The sequence below is a fragment of the Aptenodytes forsteri genome, unplaced genomic scaffold, assembly GCF_000699145.1.
Source record: "Aptenodytes forsteri isolate BGI_AS27 unplaced genomic scaffold, ASM69914v1 Scaffold821, whole genome shotgun sequence".
Lineage (NCBI taxonomy): Eukaryota > Metazoa > Chordata > Aves > Sphenisciformes > Spheniscidae > Aptenodytes > Aptenodytes forsteri.
In genome coordinates this window covers 11,047-24,429 of record NW_008795630.1, presented here as the reverse complement: position 1 = coordinate 24,429, position 13,383 = coordinate 11,047, and positions in this window count along the sequence as shown.

Below are 13,383 nucleotides of genomic sequence, written 5' to 3'. Positions count from 1 at the left end.
CTATGAAGACAGGCTGAGAGAGTTGGGGTTGTTCAGCCTGAAGAAGCGAAGGCTCCGGGGAGACCTCATAGCAGCCTTCCAGTACTTGAATGGGGCCTACAAGAAAGCTGGAGAGGGACTTTTTACAAGGGCATGTAGTGATAAGACAAGGGGTAATGGCTTTAAACTGAAAGAGGGTAGATTTAGATTAGATATTAGGAAGAAATTCTTTACTGTGAGGGTGTTGAGGCACTGGAACAGGTTGCCCAGAGAAGTTGTGGATGCCCCATCCCTGGAAGTGTTCAAGGCCAGGTTGGATGGGGCTTTGAGCAACCTGGTCTAATGGAAGGTGTCCCTGCCCATGGCAGAGGGGTTGGAACTAGATGATCTTTAAGGTCCCTTCCAACCCAAACCATTCTATGATTCTATGATTTTTCTGCCTGCTACTAGGGTCCTGTATGGCCCAGGGCAAGTCAACAGAGGTATTTCTGCCTTGGCCACCCTAACCGTGGTCCCACACCCTTGTCCTGCACTGCAAAGGCCATTTCATGCTCCTTCCTCATGCTGCACTTGCCCGGGCAGAGCTCACTGACCAGCTGGCACCCGGGCACACTCACCCTGTTATATATGTTCATATATACTCATGAACACTGCTGGTGGGTCATTCTATTTGGCACTTCCTGCTGCAAGAGTGCTCACTGTAAATCCCAGCCTGTTTCTGACTGAAATAGTCCCAATGCTGGCAAAAGAAATGCAAGTTTCAGGGCTCCACTGCTTTTAAATGAAGCCCATTATGTTTCCATCCAAACCACTCCTTTGGGAACAGGAACTGTGAGATACAATGAATGCACACACAATGGTTACAGTTATTTCTTCTAGAGAAAGTTGGTATTAATTTCTGTTAAACATGCTGCATTTACTGTGTAATAGATGATGTGCATTGGGGATGAAGACTCCTTCCATGTATCTTACATAATCTGCTCAAAGAGCTTTCCTTAAAAGAAAGGTAATTGGTTTGTACTATTTTGTATTTCATTCTTATCCTATTGATAAGCAGAGAGCTAGGTGGATTCAATTTGTTTGTGGTATAATGTTTCACATAAACATAATCTGAAGTCTTAACATAATTAGGTAATTTCTGCTGTTCTGAGGTGAATAGAAATGCAAGCATAAAATTAAGCAGCTCCCACAACAAACAAGGTGCTCTTAGTTTATGATAGGCATCAAGTAAGGAAATTGCATTATTCCCCCTTTAGAAAGGACTAAATCTATGTGAGGGTGATGGCCGTCTCAGGCCAGCTTGTTTAGTACTGACACAGTCATAGGAGTCCTCATCAGAGACCTTATTGCCTGTGTGCACATGCACACACACATGCACGCACACACACAGGTTGTAGACACAACTGGCCACCCACAGCAGGTTCAAGACACTGAATGACAACTGCCTCCGAATAATTTGAGACAGGAATTTCCATGACAGAGCAGATTGGTAGTCCACAGCATTTGTTGCCTCACACACCCTGGTCACTAATATCAGATATTTTACAAAACTCTGCAGAAGACAGTAAAGTATAGGCTGCCAACAGGAAGCTTCTTTGAGAGCCTGGCTCATGTCCTGAAATTATAGATGCACAAACACAGATGCATTTGTGCTATTTCTGAAAGGCCAGAGGCAAAGCATCTAATATACATTTATATAGATATGAAACACCCCTCTGGGGATTTACTACTTACACCCGAGGAAGTGAACAGTGGCAACAGCAGACAAATAATGAAAAATCAATTGTTTTAAAGAGCCCTTTAATTTTAATAGTCCATGGTGATGTAAATAATACAGGGAAGGACATTTTTAAAGCATTTATCTTGACATTTACCCTTATGATGCCTTGGTAATTTAAGCATGTGGTTGTGACGTGGTAGAGCTTTAGCAGAAGAAAGGGGGATATAATTTATATGCCAGTTTCTTAGTTTTTACAATTCTGCTCTTCTGTTTTGAGGCATTACTAGAGGCTTTTCTGAGTGTATGGGGTATATGTCATCCTTTCTGAGTTTTAAGCCACCCAAAACAATCAGAGAAAGAAACTGCTTTTTGATTGTTTTCTGTTGCAATTATATGCATGATTAAGGCATTGTTGAAATAAAGTGAGGCTTTATGGTTTTATTACTATTTCTTAGCACTTAAACCTGGACTTCTTTGAACTAGCCAGCATATTAACACAGAATGAAAAGACAATCCTAGCTAGTAAGGCAGAAATAAGCCCTTCATAATTGTCATTTCAAACCAATAAAAGGCAGCAACTGCAACAAAAGGGGCCTGAATGACTCCAGCATTTCCTTGATAATGGTATATGATTCCTCTTGCTTACTGAGATGTAATTTAAACTAATGGTGACTGTTCTCTCACCTATTCTCATAGAAAATGAGCTGATGGGGTTCTTGTTGCAGTTCTGGGTCACAGTCACACCTTTACAGCTGTCCTTATCTCCCAGCTCTGCAGGCAGCCTGAGCTGCAGGACATGCAATTGCTTGAAGTACATAAAGCGCCTGAGGCCAGCTTGATCTGCCACTGCCCGGGGTGCAGCTAACAGCTCAGCACATTTCACACATCCACCCTTATCACAAATACAAACTGAGCTCAAGCACAGCTAGGTAAAGTAGTTGAATACTGGCCTCTTGGTGCATTTTGTGTCGTGCCCTGAAAATCTACAAGCGATTCATATTACAGAAGCCAGCAGCTCTGCGTGCTCTACACTTATACTCCACGCCTTGCTTTGGAGAACATCACACTGGTTTATTCACAAGCCTTTGCTTATCTGCAGGCAGCATTCCCACCACAGGAGGATGAGCCGGTGCATGAGTGGCTTCCTGCTAGGAGGCCCCTGGCACCCAGTGGTTAAAGCCAGGCAGTGCAGAGGACAGTGATCAAGTGGGGTTTAGGCTGTGGAAAAGCGGAAGGGAAGCAAGAAACTTTAGCAGACTAAAAATGGTTAAGCAGAGATTATAGGTTATGTCACAGCAACCTTGGATCGTGCCTGCAGCTGACTATAATGGGCTGTGGTGTAGTAAGACTTTGTAATGAATACAGAATATTAAACTGATGAAATGTTTCTACAGCTGGTTTGTTGATACTGACATCACTGCACCCTCAGAGTTGGTTCTTGATGTTTCACTCAGTTCTGAAGCCTAAACTGGCCAAAGGTCACCAAGATGGCCTGGGGCCCCATCGACGTGCAGAAACTGCTCTCCTGCCAGTAATGGTTCCCAGTAATAGATCCTACTAACTACTTGCTGCTGAAGGTAAGTTCCTCTGTTGGAAGAAAGAAACCATGCAACTGAAACGTGCATGCTTGAGGCTTGCTGTTTTACATACCATGCCTTGAAGGAGCCCTTTCTGGCAACTGTTGTCAACTGCAGTTAACCAATGAACTTCAGCATGTTTGAGCTTCCCCTCGCTGCCTTCCCCTCCATATTGTTGCTTCCTCAGTGTGGCAGTCACCTTCAGTGGCTGAAAGGGAGAGCTGGGAGCCCATGCTGGTGCTGGCCTTTGCTTCATTGTCTAGTCTCAGCACAGCTAATTCATGCTGAGGGACGCTGACATTCAAAAGGAGAGCGAGGAGGAAGAAATGTCCCCTTCATTGAGTTTTAAACTTTACATTCATCCTTTGCCAGCTCTGCGGCTTGTTTACTTTTTTGCTTTTATAAGAGAGATTAAATGTCTTGCTTTTGTCCCTAGTGACTTGCTCCTTCTGTCTTGCCAGAACTAACTCTGCTGTGGTGTCAGGGTTGCAAATACCTCAAGGAAGATGTTTCAAAGCATGCTTTAATTTGCTTTAAAAAAGCGGATGTAGTTCCATTGATTTGAGATATGTTACACAGAATTTTCTCCCAAGAGTTTTGTGAGCATCAGTGAATGGTTGTTACGTCTGGATAAAGAAAGTTGTAAAAGCTTGGTATTATGCTTAGGCCAAATGCTTTCTGCTGGAAAATACCCAGCTTCTTTTTGTCCCGATGACACTTTGCAGTTTGAACACATTCATAATCTCATGAACTGGCACAGTCTGACCTGTCTATCAAATTTTATAGGGACCGTCTTGCAGCAGGGAGGGGAGAAAATTACCTTAGATGAACTGTTAATGTGCAGTGCCTTCTTCACAATAGTGTTAGGCTGCTCACTTTCCAGTTTTAATACTGACAAGTGTCCACAGACTTATATAGCACACAGAGAGAATCTGTTAGCACAGAGCCTTACAGATCATATCTGTCAGCAGTGGTCTCACTCTCTAATTTGCAGTCCCATTTGAAGAGTCTCAAGTATCAGCAATTCAAACTGAAAAGGCACTAGCTGCTTCAGCTGACAGGCCAGGGAGGAAGGAATACTGCCATCTGAAAGATGATTGAGAACTGGCACTGAAGAGTACAAACCCGAGTATTAACCACATGGTTTTGCTCCATTCCTTAAAAAATCATAACAATAAAAACCTGTCAGGATGATAGCTGTTTAGTAAGTAGAGATGGAGCCAAATGCCACATGAGTGCAAACATGAAAGATCTTGATTCTACATTACCTGCACCTTGTTTAGCCACTGCAACAGACATCAGACTGACGATGCACAGGGTGCACAGCCATGCAGAGTCAGGCCAACATTGCTAATCATGCCCACAATGTACCCCAAATGGTCCTATCCTACTCTCGCTCTCACAAAATTAATGGGTTTCACCAACAATGTAGGTTTCACCAACAATGTAGGAAATTTTAAGACTAAAAGAGTCTAACACAGACAAGTCCTTAAGGCAAGGATTACCTGTCAGGTCCAGTGATCAATACAGAAACTTTCCCCAATCACGCAGACCAATCCATTTGTCTGAATTGCAGTAAAAAGAAATATGTATCAAAATGCTAAATGCAAGAGCCTTGTTTTCATGCCTGCAAAGGTGTCTAAATCAATGTACTTTCAAAGATTGGTGTCAAGTAGTCTCATTTGTATAGCTTTTCAATATTTTTAACTGCTTGGTGCTTTATTTCAAAAAGACAAACATACTTAGTGTTTGCCCAATGCTTTCTGTCTGTAAATCTCAAACTTATTCACAAAAGTAGATATAAGTAGTCTTGCCCATCTTTTACCTAGGAGAAATCTAAGGGCTTTGACAGGCAAGCTGTGACAAATCTTGCTGTAATGTCCAGAGAAATTATAACTCCAATTCTCTCTCCCTCTAGAAGATACAGCCGTCTCTGCAGCAGGATTGCCAGAAGGCAAGGTATGCCTGATGCTCTAACACTCCAGTGCCATGTCTCCTGTCTAACTGGCTGAAGACAAAGATGTTTTGAAGCTAATACATCAGTCTGCACCGCAGTGGATGCTGCACAAGCAGGTTTTTCTCCTGCTGACTCTCCTGTGGATTTGCTAAGTGCTGGCAGGCAGATGATAGGTGACTGTTTGGAAATTCTGTACCCTGAAACTCTGCAGGGCTTACCTGCAGACTGGCTGGGGCACAGAGCTTTTTTCTTGGTCGCCACATAGTCTACATCAAGTTCAATCAACATATACTTCATGTCATACCTCTGCTGCATTAATTTAGGAGCTAAGTCCTGCATCTTCTAATTTGGAAAAGGATAAGCAACTTCATTACTAGGAATTCGCTTTTTCTTATGAGCGTTAGGATGCTGTTGACATTGTATCAGCTTCTCACCTTGTGACATGAATGTATGGAAGTAGAGGAAAAAGGTACAAGCAAAGCTCCCTGTTTATTTATTTATTTTTTCAAAATGCAAGACAAGGACAAATTATTATTTCTTTTTTGGAAAATGGAAAAAAAATCTGCTTTGATATTAAATATTTTCAGTCACAATGCAGAGAAATTTTAGAGTGAATTTAAAAATTATATTATTATTGTTGCACTACAGGCTTTTAGCATTCTTCCTAGTAGCTATTTCAGATAAAGACAACACATTGTAAAATTGCTGGTACTGAGCAATTACAGTCCTCACATAGTGGAGGCCAGATTTATTTCCAGTCTTTAATGCTATGGTGTATTTAATCACAGTGCCATGAAAATACATAGGAATGTCATGGTTATTTTCCAAGCTTTCTAAAGATGAGTTCCTTCTCTATCTGCATTACAACATCAGTTTTAATTATTATTTCTCGGCTCGGCCCTATGGCTATGACTTTCCATTCTGTTTACAAGTCCACAATATTAATGCTTTCCATTGTGAAAGATATCCCTCCATTTTAGAGATATTAACAGGAAAAAGAGACAATAAATACCCCCATGGTACTAGGATTCCATCTCTAGTAATAGGTATGTGAATAGCTACTTAGAAGTGAAGAACTGGTACTATGTTATGCCGTAAATATTCTTAGCAGAAATCTCTGCATGCAAGCTATATTGGTAACAATGCATATCTCATTCCTAAAGAAGTAAACAGTTTTGTTCCTGTATGTATATATTTAAAACAGCTACTTTAATTTTTGTCAGAATTTCCAGAAGTTTTCTGGTAGGGGGAAAAAAAGGGAAAAATAAAATAAAATAGAGGAGTTTCCTCATCTGTTTGTTTGTTTGTTTGTTTTCAGAATTGCCAGACATTTTCCATCTCTGTCCCCCAGTGGTTTAACGCCAAACTTCGTCATAGATGAGCTCTCAGTATACAGCAGGAGAACTTCTGGTGCAGGGATTTCTGGTGCTGGATGTGCAACACCATCTTACAAGTTTCATATGCATTTTCCTTACCTTACCTAGTAAGAAACAAAAAGAGAGAGAACACAAAGTTCCTAACTTCTAACTGGTAATCTTTTATAAGCAAGTCTCAAAGAACATAGACTACATACAGTTTAGGGGCTATGGACTATTATTTTTTTTCCATTCTGTGTATGAACTGTGAAAACCTTGGCTGTACCCATAGCATAAATAATGAGAACCAATGTATTATTTTATACTTGGGGTATTTTGCTTGTATTGCCTTCACTAGCAACCTTAAAAACAAGCACTACTACCTGGAAAACACTACAGCAACGTAGTGCTTTTTCCTTCAGTCCTATTGTTATAGCTGAAAACATGGACAAGATTTGGTCCCCACAAGCCCTTCTTCAGAACATTTGCTTGTGGGGTGTTTGAGTTATAGGTCCACATAACTCCTGGCTTGCAGTGCTCTCAGCAGGGGTGCACCCTTGTGTCTATTTATCTAACCACAGCTACCTCATGTCTGGCACCTGCATTTAATAAGCACGAAAGGGCCAAAGCAGACATCATCAGAAGCATGTGAAACAGCTACCATTTAGAAACAGGTCTTTATGTTCTAAAGGTCTCTCTATACTTTTGAGATTGTGTTAGAGCAGCTACATTAGCACAAAGGCTTTCTCATAGCATTTAGTGAGTTTTTCAGCTTCCATTAATCACTCAGGTTCCTGAGCATCTTAACCAGCAGAATACTTTTCTTTTGATGCAGCTGGCTCTACTTCAAGTGTTTTGCCGGTAGAGCTACACTGGTTAGAGGGCATGGTGTCTGCTTATACAGCCAACATTTTAATGCTGGCAACGTTTCACATTTCAAGCCAGTTCAGTCTTCCTGGTTGAGGAGGCTATTATGGTTTCTCTAAGTTCATCACTACTTTTATGACTAATAAGTCCTTAGGAATCTACATTTCCTATTGAAGTCAGAGGCTTTCTGCATCCTAATAAAGGATCATCTGGCAGTTTAAGCAACCTGTGTTTTAGTCATTGTTGGTTTTTTGCTCCATCCATTTTGCAAGCATTTTTCTCCCACGCTTTGAATGGAAAGTGAATCCATCTTGTTTGCTGCTTAGTTTCTACATTGGTCATCACCTCAAGGCCAATCAGGACATGCTTGGTTCTCACCTTTTGAGTCAAGATGCCAAGACACTTGTTATTGTCTTATGCTCCAAGGCAGTTTTTAATCATATTTAAAATTGAAGGCCGCTCCCTTACTACATATGGGAAGCGTTAGAATTGTCTACAAAGTTTTGTCAACACAGTGATGCTAGCTAGAAATATGAAGAAAAAAAATCATAGCTTTGCTGGCAGCACCTCCAGCATGGATGAGAGTCTGCCCCCAGCTGAGTGATGCAGGCAGCTTGCAGGCAGGTAATCTGTGGGCAGGAAAAACGCCTCTGGCCTGGGCACTCTGCACCTCCCCTACAGGGCTCTGACAACATACCTAAAAGAACCCATGTTTTGTAGCCTGAGGATTAAAATCCTGGATTTTAAGCTTTTATGCCTGCTTATGAACTGCAGCTTCTCTCTGCCCTTAGGCAAAAAAGCTGAGGAGGACTGTGGTAACCTCTGGTGACTGATGTTCATGTAGTGGGTTAGGTGGAACAGAGAGACCACATCTGCTGGAAAGCTCATTTTAACTGGAGCAAAAGGAGTGAGGACAAGAACATGAAAGTTAGATTTGTGCTAGTAAATTAAACATACTCTGAACTGTTTTCTGGCCCAGAAACCAATGGGCATAGGACTGTCTGCAAGAGCTGCTCGGCTCTCGGTCTCTTGGACAGGGTGGCCACATGCACACTGCTCGTTGGGGTTGCTTCCTTGTCCATGCCAACTCCTGACCCATACCCTGGAGCTGCTTGGGAGAGTGACAGTCAGTATGAGTGGAATCCATGCCAAGAACAGCACTAGCAATGTAGCAGTAAAGGCCTCAGGAATGTTCTCTGCCACTGCTCAGTTTACTAGTGTCCATGCAACCGGACATCTAGGGGGAAATTTGCCCTCCTGGTAATATATCTAAGCATGATTCCCAGTAACAAGAGGAAACTTCTGCCCTTGCCCTAGCATGGAAGACTGATGTATCCATCAATATGTAAGATAGTACAAATGGGACTTCAGAAAGTTGGAGACATTTCAGGAAAGTCCTGGTTGGAGAATATGACTCCAAGTAGGCAGCTAGTACTAGTAAACCTAATCTTGCCTGCATGCTGTGTGAAGATTTCTTTCCTATTATTTGTTCTTTGTTGCTAAAGAAACACCATTAAAAAACAAATAACGCAAAAGTAACTGAGGAAAAGATGTCTCTCACTTTATCTTGCTTGATCTCTAAACCAGAATCACCTAGTACGGAGTTCTTTTCTTCAGGGCAAGAGAACAGATTCACTTTTCCTTGCAGCAGGAAAATTGCCCACACCCAGCAGGGTGCAGTCACAGAGTACAGCCCTGCCTTGCAGCAGAAAGCCTGTAAGGAAGAGACCATTGTTCTGCAACAGATGCTCCAGTGAGTACAGGCTACACTGCAGGGAAAAGACTAATAGTTCTTCCCATCAAATCCTTAATATCCCAAGGATTTCTCTCCCAGGGAGCCTTGAACAGCCAAAGTGAGCTAGAACTGTGTGCTGCTTTCCCTGGAGTGAAAAAGGTTACAGTTCTCCAGCCAAGAATTGTAGGGAAGCTAAATTTATTCCTTTCCCTTTTTACTTCTCAAGGGGGGAAAAAAAAAAAAAGACAAAAAAAAAAAAGACTGGCTGGAATGGGTTTTGTCAAGTTATTTGCTTGCCTTTTTATGCTTATTTTTTACCTTGAATATATTAGGAACAGCAGGACTGACTTTTCCTCACAACACAGTCCCTCTCAGATACATTTATTTTGGGCTCTCACTTTAGTTGATGGACTATAACAAAGATGACATTTTTGCAAAGTGTTTATCTGTCATTGGAGTTATATAGCTATGTAAAAAACCACAGAGCATATTTTACACTGATTTATTGAAATTCTTCCATTTAACTTTCCATCTCTTGATTTTTGCCTTGCAGTATCATGGAATTTATTCTGTCATGATAGCTGACTTCTGTTGAAGATAAATATTTCATATGTGAAATGCACACAGATCTTCCAATGCCTTGTACATGAAATACACACAGTTCCCCTTACCTCCCTCTCCTTTTTTTTTTTTTTTTTAAAAAAAAAGGGTTGGCAGTTCCTCTCCGTCAAAAAAGGCAAAGGGCACACAGGCAACTTCCCTCCTGATATTTTGCAGGTATCCAAATCCCTCAGAGTTCAGCAGAAAGAGCTGTATATATACCTGACAACAAGGGAATTCCCCCTGACTATTCCTTGTCAAGTACCAGTAGATACAGAAAACTAGGGCAACTTGCTATTTTAAGTGAAAATGCAAATGAAGAACTATTCTCCTACGGCAAGCCCTGGGAGGTCCCCAACTCCCACCAGAAAACTCCCACCTAGCCCTCAGAAGTCATCACTTCTTGCCTCACCTCCATTCTCATTCAAGTGATTCCCAGCCAGGGTCCCTGCTCCTCTCGCCCCACATGAAATACCAATTCTGGAGGCTTTTTTACATGGCTGGGAATAGAGGTCACAGACAAGAACAGCAGACAGCAGGTAAGTATACATACCCATACACCCATGTCCCCATGACCAGGAGATCCTGAATTTAGAAAGTTATCAACAGTATTTAAGAGTCTCATAGTCCGGAGACTGCTCACTCACCCAGCCCCCTGCAGTGCTGTTGCCCATGTGTTTTTTATATAGACATATCTGTGCTACTTTAGGAAGGACGATTTGCAGATACCCCAGGCTGGCTCAACCAAGAGAGAGCCAAATCAGTCAGTACTATAGCTGTATCACCCAGGCCTGGGTGCAGGCAAATTTGCCCAACTCAGAAGCAGAGTTTAATTTTCAGACTCAATGACTGGAATAACAGCAGTTTAGCTCTTGAGATCCAAGCCAATTACCGAACATAGTGCTGTGCAGACGGATCTGCAGGCTCAGAGCTCACGGCTGAGTTCCACTGGGTGATGCAGACATGAAATCACGGAAAAAAAGGGCTGTGAGAAGACCTAACGAGGTCATCCAATCCATCTCATTCCTCTAAGTGGTTTTTTTTCAAACTTGGAGACAATTGCCTCTGGCACAGCAGATAATTGAACTGGTGTTTCTTAAAACTTCCCGATAAGCACACTGATCACAGGACCAGCCTTCCTTACACGATGCAGTCTCACCCTTCACCCCTTATAATCTGATTTTGGAGGTCCGGACCTTGAAGACAGCTACAGACAGTACCAAAGGAAGAAAAAACAGAAAGGAAGAAAGAAAGGAAGAGACCTCTCCTTAAGAAAGAATAAAGAAAGAATAAAGAAAGAAAAGAAAGATCTACTCACCCTCAGATAAAGCATTTTACTAAGCGCTTCTGTTGGCTTTTGACCATGAGCTACAAACAGGATTTCAATTTTGATATTAAATCAAACCTGTCATTATTTCCTCTTAATTAGAAGGCTCCCAGAGTGAGGAAATGGCAACAATAGGAGGTGGACTGGAGAGCAAATTCAGTACGATGCCAGCTGTGCTTACTGGAAGGGAGCATCTTTGTTCTGAGTATGTGACTCACAGGTAAATGTTCTCTCTTGCCACATACTCTTGTGATAGTTAGCAATGACAGTTATCTACTCCTACCCTTTGCATCTCTCCACCTACTTGTCTGACAAATTTACTCTGTACAACTAAGTCCTTAACCTAGGCATGGATCAATCTGATTTTACATAAATCCTATAAAGTCATTGCTTTAGAAAAGCCCTGGAAAAAAACAGTGACCCTCTTCCCCAGTTGGATATGGCATTTCAGAAGTTTTACTGCTTAGAAAAATTCTGCTTAACTCTGACTGTAGAAAAATGCTAGTTTTATTGGTTTGGGAACAAGACAAGCAGGCAGATTATAAGAGGTCAATGATGCAATTACAATATTAAGTGATATCCTGTGAGCAATCCCTATGTTTCCTTTAGGCTTCCTTGCTCAGATTGTAACACACTTGTTTTTTCATACTGCCTTCATTCTGTTTATCCTTTCACAACCTCAAAGCTTACTGCTGATGTTAATAAATGCCCACATTTATTAATGCGGGACTTTATGTTATACAGTTAGTTACATTACCTTCCTGTCACTCATGTGACAAAAGTGACCTACCTTGATTCATCTGAAGATTGAAGTAGGGTCAAAGAGAACATGATTCCATGTTCCTAGCTCTTAAACCCTGGCTCCAACCACTACCCCATTTTTTTTCCTTTGGGATGCTATCGTTTAGCCCACTAACTCTGCAAACCTTTCATTTTGGAAACAAAAATTAGGATCCCACCGTCCTTCCCTTCACCTTCTGGTCTATTCCAGTGTGTAGTTTACAGATACTGCCATATTTGTGTAGGTGGAAAATTATCGCTGTGGCATCAGTAGAAGAGAGACCATTGCCAAATCTTTCAGATACTTCTACTCAGGAAGGAATAGACAATATGTCATCTGTGTAGCTCATTTTCCTTTTCTGATCAGAGTATTGAGTTGTATAGTACAGTCATCTGGATAAGCAATTGCCATCCACAAGACCCACTGCCCACTCGGTCCTGCCACCTAAATTCAGCAGCACACCAGCTCTCCCAGGAAGGCCCCACCATGAAGATGACTCCACACGGCAGACCCTCAGCTTTACCTAATGTGCTGCCTGAACTGGGTTAATTTGTTGATGACACAGTGCTAGAGAAAGCAGCATAAATACATGGCAGCTCTCCAAACTGATCAATCATACTAACTAATTTCAAGAGGCCACAGATGGTAAACTCATACCCCAAAACAGGTCCCCCAGAGCCTTGTTTCCTGTTGCTCATGAAAAATGATGGAAAATAAAATCCTCTCCCTTTGGATTCTTCTGCCCTTTAAGGTTTCCCAGCGTGAGAGAGGGAAATCAGTTCCTCTGCAAGAGGAAGACCCTCTTCCCTGCCAAGCTGGTGAAGCCCAACGCAAACAGCATTTACGTATTTGCATTTCTTACCGTGTATTATTTTTCTTACATAACAATGCAAATGGAAATGAGGATGGGGGTGCTGTAACAGAAGTAGTGATGGGGAAAGATCATAGATTACCGATGCCATGGAACCAGAAGTGCTGGGAATTACACAAGACACAGAGAAGACTATTTCTCCCTCAGAAAGAGGACTTATTTAAATCCTTTACAAAGTGAAAGATACACACAGTTTGCTAAGATAATGGTCCATATCATTGCAGCAGCGCCATGAAAAATCTTTTGCCTTCAGTTCCCACTGGCTGAAAATAGAGCGTTTACAGCTAAATTCTGCATCCAACGTAGAGATTTGCACTGACAGTAAAAAAATGAGCAGACTGGAGAGGGCAAAGGCCAGATATTTAGGGCTTGCCCTCGTCCCTGCTACCTCACTACCGATACTGGGGTCCCGTTACACTGTCGGGCTCCGGCCGCAGGCCCCGCTCGCACGGTGCACGCACTCCCACACGCTCCACAACGGGCGGGGGCCGCTAATTCTTCCTCGTGGGGCCGTGGCTTGAGACCGCAATAACGCCAAGTCCTCGCCAATGGCGTGACTACAGCGCCCGGCCGCACCGCCCTCGGCCACGTCCCCGCCCCCCCCCCCGCACAGC